The 7,199-nt window shown below is 43.9% G+C and overlaps 1 long non-coding RNA gene across 1 annotated transcript; it reads left to right on the plus strand.

The window, feature by feature from the left end:
- The first annotated feature begins 345 nt into the window (after positions 1-345).
- LOC116549519 lies at positions 346-5,529 on the plus strand. The gene is made up of 3 exons (XR_004267916.1): positions 346-568; positions 2,987-4,297; positions 4,622-5,529. It is a non-coding gene; the product is annotated as an uncharacterized LOC116549519 (long non-coding RNA).
- Positions 5,530-7,199: the final 1,670 nt, after the last annotated feature.

Below are 7,199 nucleotides of genomic sequence, written 5' to 3' on the forward strand. Positions count from 1 at the left end.
AGTGGCTCATGCCTGTAATCCCAGCCCTTTGGGAGGCCGAGATGGGCAGATCACTTGAGGTCAGGAGCTTGAGACCAGCCTGGCCAACATGGTGAAACTCCATCTCTACTCAAAATACAAAAATTAGCCAGGTGTGGTGGCAGGCGCCTGTGATCTCAGCTACTAGGGAGGTTGAGGCAGGTGAATCACTTGAACTGGGGAGGTGGAAGTTGCAATGAGTTGAGATCATGCCACTGCATTCCAGCCTGGGTGACAGAGCAGACTCCACCTCAAAACAAACAAACAGCAAAAAACAGCAATTAGTTTCCAGGCTCAAATAGTTAAAAATAGGTTTCCCCCTACCAGACTCCCTGCCAGCTCTTTAGAAAGTTGTGTGACCTATGAACCAATTCTTCTCTACATGAGACTGTACTGTACATCACAGTCTGTCCAGCATTGACCCCATTCATGGGTGCCAGTAGTGCTTCTGTGCAGCACTCAACATGTGACAGCCAAAAACATCCCCTCTACATTTCCAAAGCCCCTGTCGGGGTAGCAGGACTCCCACTGAGGGACCCTAGTAGAGATGGTAAGTGGAGACAGAATAGCGCCTCTCACACTTCCATGTGTCCTTGAGTCCCTCCACGGATCTTGCTAAAATGCACATTCAGGATGTCTGGGGTGGAGCCTGAGACTCTGCATTTCTACCAGCTGTTCTCAGACCCAGGCTGTCGAGATCAGAGGAAGAAGAAATCATCTTGGGTTCAGGTAGCAAAGGCTTCACGGTAAAGAAGGGAACATAAGCAAGGTTTTGAAGAATACATGGAGGTGGAGCTGATGATCCCATGAGGTGCAGGCTGCTAGGAGGCAGGCACACTGGACCAGCCGAGAGGGATCCGTAGCAAACTGTGCCTAAAGCGAACAAACAGCCTTGAGCCAACAGCAACAGCGCTGCTGGGCACGTAGGGTAAAAATAACAACTCCCTACCGGGGTCGAGTCTGCCAGGCCCTGGCGAAGTTCATTTCTTTCAATAAATCCAGCAGCTTCCCCTTTGATAAATACTGTCAAGGCTGGAACATGTGATGCTAACAAAATATGGTTTTAATTTGGGGCCCACTGCGCTCATGGTTAAATACTGCGTGTGTGTATACACAAGCAGTCTCACAGTGAGCCAAGTTAATGTGCCTGGGCTGAGAATGGATAAACCCATGAGGATTCAGTTATACAGATTTTGCTGCTCTGAAAAGCAACCTAATCACCACCATCAATTCTAATGCTCTAAGACCTCTTAGGAACATGAAAGCTTGTAAAGTTCAGCCATTTGTGCATTTGCATCCAGCGCAGACGCAGGGGCACATTTGTTTTTCTGATATTTTATGCCTACTTTACTGTCATATGTTGTCTGACATTCGGAAGATAACATGCTGTTTTAATCAACAGCTCAACGCTGCATTAAAACTTGATGGTCCATAGCTTTGCAGCAAAGGGAGGTGAGCGGGGAGGAAATGAGAATCAGAGTTTAGCAACAGACCGAGGCTTGTTCTGGTGGGATTCATTCCTGGGAATACAGAAACTCTTGGAGATTTTGTTAGTCTGCATGTGTCAGTTTTAGAACAGCCCAGGGAAAGAAGGGAACTGGCTAAACAAGTTTCAGTCTGGCCTCTGCGGTGGACACGGCTGGTAACTGGACCTCCAGGCCGTCGTGAATAATGAAGTCTGCTTCTTCAAGAGAGCAGGTCACAGCAACTGCACTGAGGCATTTGCCGATTGCCCAGCAAACCAAAGATATAGCACCTGGCCAGTAATCTTACAGGGGAAACAAACAGACCTGGGAATGCAGGGAGCAGCAGGTGTCCTCAGGGCAGTAGGAGGGCAGAGAAAGTGAAGAAACCAGGTGGGCAGTGGGAGTGGGAACCTACCCGAATGCCCCCAGCGCAAGACGCAGAACAGTTGGCACTTCCAGAGACCGGCTCCTCAGGAAGGTGAAACTCAGGGAAGGGAGCTGGTCATTTCATGAAACAAGCAAGGATTGGAATAATTTCCTGAAAGGACTAGGGGTTTATGACGTGGGGAATACCCGCAGGAAGGGAGCTGCAGGAATTCTTCGTTCTGGTAGGCACCTGCCCTGTTGCATTTTGAAACTGGTTAAAAATGTATTTCTATTTTATTATTATTTACTCACAGGGACAGAAAAAGCCTGAGATCCTGTGAGCAGCACCTTCCCAGTTAGTCACTGGTCAGCTAGAGACCATCTAAGGTAGAAAAGCTGGATGGGAATCCTTAAATGTTGGCTCCTTGTGCTTATTTTTTGTGGCAAAAGTGAAGCCTGTTTATTGTAGAAAATGTAAGTCACTAAAAAGTGCAGACACTGTTTAAAAATCAGGGAGAGTCCTCCTGATTATGAAGGGAAGTCCTTCTCTAGGCTACTTAAAACTTCAAGTTAGAAGGTGCTTAGCAGCAACCAATGAGGATTGAGTGAATTCGGGATTCCCAAGGTGTTTTCCGGTGGTCTCTGGGGTCCACTATGTTTTCTCTGGTGTTCTGAAAGGAGAGAAAAGGCAATTCTCCCTACCCTAAAATCTGTTAGTTGGTTTGGAGCCATGGGCGATGCTGGTCAGATGCTGCCTGAGCCAAGTGAACATTCAGGGCATGGCTGCACTTGGCACTGGCTGCTTTTTTCCTTGGATTGCTTCCTCACTAATGGAAGGGATTGAGAGGAGGGCCTGGCAATTTTATCTGGAAAAATAATTCAGATTTCTAATGGTATAGAGATTATGTACCAGTAGAAAGGGCAGGGGAAAGGAGGATTTGTTCCTGCGTATTCATTACGGTGTTGAAATACTCTAGGGACAAGAGGTCAGTGGGCGTTGAACCCAAACCAAATTTAGCAAGTGGAATAAGTCTCTAATTGGAGGCCTGGATTCCATATTAAAAGCTATTCTCCACCTGATGCCTTTTAAAGATACCGCTGCGGTATGTAAATTTCATGGATTTCACTCATTGCAGGTCCCCAAGCACGCTAACCATGAAGCAGTGATACAGCACAGCACCTGCTTCCAGCAGCCCCGAGCCAAGGGGCAAAATGGAAAGAGTCAGCATTTCTCTTTTAGGTTCTCTGCCTCTCTGATGTGTAAGCTTTTAACCCCCACTATGCACCTTCATTCCATTCAGTATCCTCCAGTATCCATTTTAGTGAGCTTCTGTTGTTTCTGCCCAGAATATCTCTAACAAAGAACCAAGAGAGGTATCAGGAGAACTTCTCCCCCTTGCCTCTCAGTCCTTGGGGATCTGATGAAATGACACTTCTTGGACTATGGGGTGGAGCAAGTGAGTCACACCTGGGCCAATCATTTTATTGTATTTCATGACCACATGGCCAATTCAGGGATGGGAACATGACCAGGTGGAACCTATGAGAGGCAGTGAGATCTTTCCAGGTGCTTCCAGGAAACAGGGTCTTGCTTTCCCCTCTGTATTGTACACCTGAGGTGTGTGGCTGAAGCTGCTACCATCCCCTTGTGACCACAGGAAGCTGGGATTAATTCCAACAATGCGATTGGCAGATCTGAAAGCTCAGAACAAAAAGACAAAAAACCTATGTTTCAATAACACTATAAATGAGCCCTAAATCCAGCTATGCCGGGAGCCAGTCTTACCATGGAGTTTTAACCTAAGCTGGTCGATAAATTACCTTTTTGCTTAAGGCAAAGTTGTGGCAGATTTTCTGCCACTTCCAAGGAGAAGACAGATACACCCAAGAAGCTCCTGTTCTTTCTCATTAACCCGTGTTAAAACCCATTTTCAGGAAAGGATTGCCCATTCTAAATTCTGAATAATGATAATGCATCAAAGTATGACTCCTTCAAGACAGCTTTCAGCGTTCAGGATTTGTCCAGCAAATATTGAGCCCCTTCTGATGCAAATAGACATGGCAGTGTATGCTAGGAGCAGAGTGTAGCCAAGCTTTCCCGTCAAATTCAGTATTTCATTGCCTAATTTTGGCCATTCAGATAAGTTCCAACTTCTAAGAATGGCAGAGTAAATTGTATCTAACTAACCATTCTGTCAAAGACAATGGTCCATTCTGGATCCAAACACAGTAATAACAACAAAACCTCTTTGAAGGTTGAAACTGGCCAACGTGGTTTGGTTCTGCAGACAAAAACTGAGGGAGACATGACCCTCGAAAAAAGGAAATCATATGGAGTGAGAAACACATTTATCAGGTTTTCCTTTGAGAGCACTGTCCATTTTCTGCAGTGGACAGAGGCAGAGCTCAGCAGAAAGCAACAGTCCTACTCAGCTAAAAAGTCAGAGGTTAAACGGCTGGGCACAGTGGCTCACGCCTATAATCCCAGCACTTTGGGAGGCTGAGGCAGGCAGATCATCTGAGGTCAGGAGTCTGAGACCAGCTTGGCCAACATGGTGAAACCCTGTCTTTACTGAAAATACAAAAATTAGCTGAGGGTGGTGGCAGGCACCTGTAATCCCAGCTACTTGGGAGGCTGAGGCAGGAGAATTGCTTGAACCTAGGAGGTGGAGGTTGCAGTGAGCCAAGATCGCCTCATTGTACTGTAGCCTGGGAGACAAGAGCAAAACTCTGTCTCAAAGGAATGAAAAAAAAGTCTCAAAAAGTCAGAGGTTAGAATTTGGGGCTTCCACAGTAGCGGGAGATTGGGAAAAAGGGAGTCTCACAAAGGAGGGAGTCTTAGATGGGGAGTTCCCAAATCTGTGTACAAACTTCTCTAACTCCTAAACTGTGCATCAGGATGAGGTTCAAGGAGCTGAGGGACAAATAACAGCTAGAAGGCTAAAAAGAGGGGTTGTCTTGTGTTGAGAAGATGGTGCTAAGGGTTTAGTTCTCACCAGGTTAGAGGGGTCTGGAGAACACCTAAGGCTTTCCACTGAGACCACAGAAAGAGTAATGATTATGCCCCAGGACTAAAGTCTATACCCTAAGAATAAAGGCAAAACCAAAATAGGCCCACTCTGACAAAGCCTAAAACCAACTCTTCATAGCCAGATTATGCAATATAATAACCTCTGGGCACACATGGCATTTCAAATTTAATTAAAACTAAGTAAAATTTAAAATGTAGCTCCTCAGTCACACTAGCCACATGTCAAATGTTCATGGACAAATGTGGTTAATGGCCATTATATTGGACTGCACAGATTATATAATATTTTTATCATCATGGAAGTTCTATTGAATGGCATTGCTCCATAGGATTAAGAAACTATACTAATAATTTATTTGCTAGAACAAATGTCAAATTTCTTCTAAGGAAGAGAGCAGACTCCAAAGTCTTTTTAATATCATTGAAAATGCTCAGCATACGATTTTAAAAAGCACTAATTGTTTAAAGAATCAGGAAAATGTAATCTACAGTGAAGAGAAACAATAGGCAATAAACATAGACTCACAAGTGACCCAGATGTTAGAATTTAAAAAGACTTAACAACTATGAAAAATAAAGAGTCTATAGGAAAATATATCTGTAGTAGGTGAAGAAATGGAAAATTTCAAGAGAAATGTGGAAACTTTATAAAAAGAACCAAATGGAAATCCTGAAGCTGAAAGATACAATATCTGACATTGAAAACTCATTAGATTGGAATTAACCGCATAATGAATGTAATATAAGAAAGCACCAGAGAGGTCAGACATGGTGGCTTCAGCCTGTAATCCCAGCACTTTGGAAGGCCGAGGTAGGCAGATCACTTGAGGTCAGGAGTTTGAGACCAGCCTGGCCAACATAGTGAAACCATGTCTCTACTAAAAATACAAAAATTAGCCAGGCATGGTGGCAGATGCCTGTAATCCCAGTTACTCCGGAGGCTGAGGCAAGAGAATTGCTTGAGCCAGGGAGGTGAAGGTTCAAGTGAGCCAAGACCATGCCACTGCATTCCAGCCTGGGTGATAGAGCAAGTCTCTTTCTCTAAATAATAATAAGAAGAAGAAATAAGAAATCATCAGATAACTTGAAGACAGGTCAATGGATACTATTTAATCAGAGAGGGAAAAAAAGATTAGAATAAAGAGAACAGGGCCTAAAAATCCTGTGGGATAATATCAAGCAGTCTAACATATATGTATTTAGAGTTCCAGAAAGAAAGAAGAAAGAGAGTTAAGTAGAAAAAGTATCTGAAGAAATATTGGCCGGAAAGCAAGGCAGAGTGGCCCACACCTGTAATCTTAGTATTTTGGAAAGCCAATATGGAAGGATTGCTTGAGCCCAGGAGTTCGAGACCAGCCTGGGCAACGTAGTGAGACCCAGTCTCTACAAAAAAATTTAAAAATTAGCCAGGCATGGTGGTGCATACTTGCAGTCCTGCCTACTCAGGAGACTGAGGCAGGAGGATCACCTGAGTCCAGGCAGTCAAGGCTGCAGTGAGCTGTGATTGCATCACTGCACTCCAGCCTGGGTGACAGAGTGGGACACCGTCTCAAAAAAAAGAAAGAAATATTGGCTGGAAAATCTTCCAATTTGATCAAAAACAGTAATCTCAGCAAACACTAAATAGGATTATTTCAGCCATTTAGATGTCTCCGATCCACCTACTCACTGACAAGATACAGGGTAACATGTGGACCAAGAACTTCTGCAAGGATAATAGAGTCTGGGATGAGGTTACAGATATTCAGAGGCAGTGCTGACACTGAAAGAATTCCAGAGGTTTCTTCTAAGATCTTGCTGGCTCCAGAAAACAAGTCTAGAGTACACTTTTCCTCCTGAAGGATCTGACAGTCCTCCTTCAAACTGCCCTGAGACAGGCCCCACAACATTTTGAAAATATTAGGTTGATTTGACTTTAACTTCAATTCTACTTGAAGGAAAAGTGTATTTAGATAGAGAATAGATTTCTGGGAGCTAGAGAAAATGAGGCAAGAAAGAGCTACAGTAAAGCTAACCCAAAGCATAGATAGTCCCTTATCAAGAATCAGGTTGAGTGGAATGAAGAAAAAGTTGGCAGGATTTGCCCCACATGAGGCACACATTCTTGGTGGGAGCCCTTAGTTACACGGCTCAGGAACTAATAAGTCCCCGTGGCACTTTTGATGCTTTCTGTGGCAAATAACAATCATCACAATCATAACAACTTATCAAACTGACTTAAATATAAGGAAATTTGTTATTTCACAAAAGTGAAATTTTAGGACTAAACTCAATTTTAGGACTTTTAAGTTGTACTTTGAATGGTGAAACAGAGTATT

The sequence above is a fragment of the Sapajus apella genome, unplaced genomic scaffold (assembly GCF_009761245.1).
Source record: "Sapajus apella isolate SASKATOON/1434 unplaced genomic scaffold, GSC_monkey_1.0 scaffold6, whole genome shotgun sequence".
Taxonomy (NCBI): domain Eukaryota; kingdom Metazoa; phylum Chordata; class Mammalia; order Primates; family Cebidae; genus Sapajus; species Sapajus apella.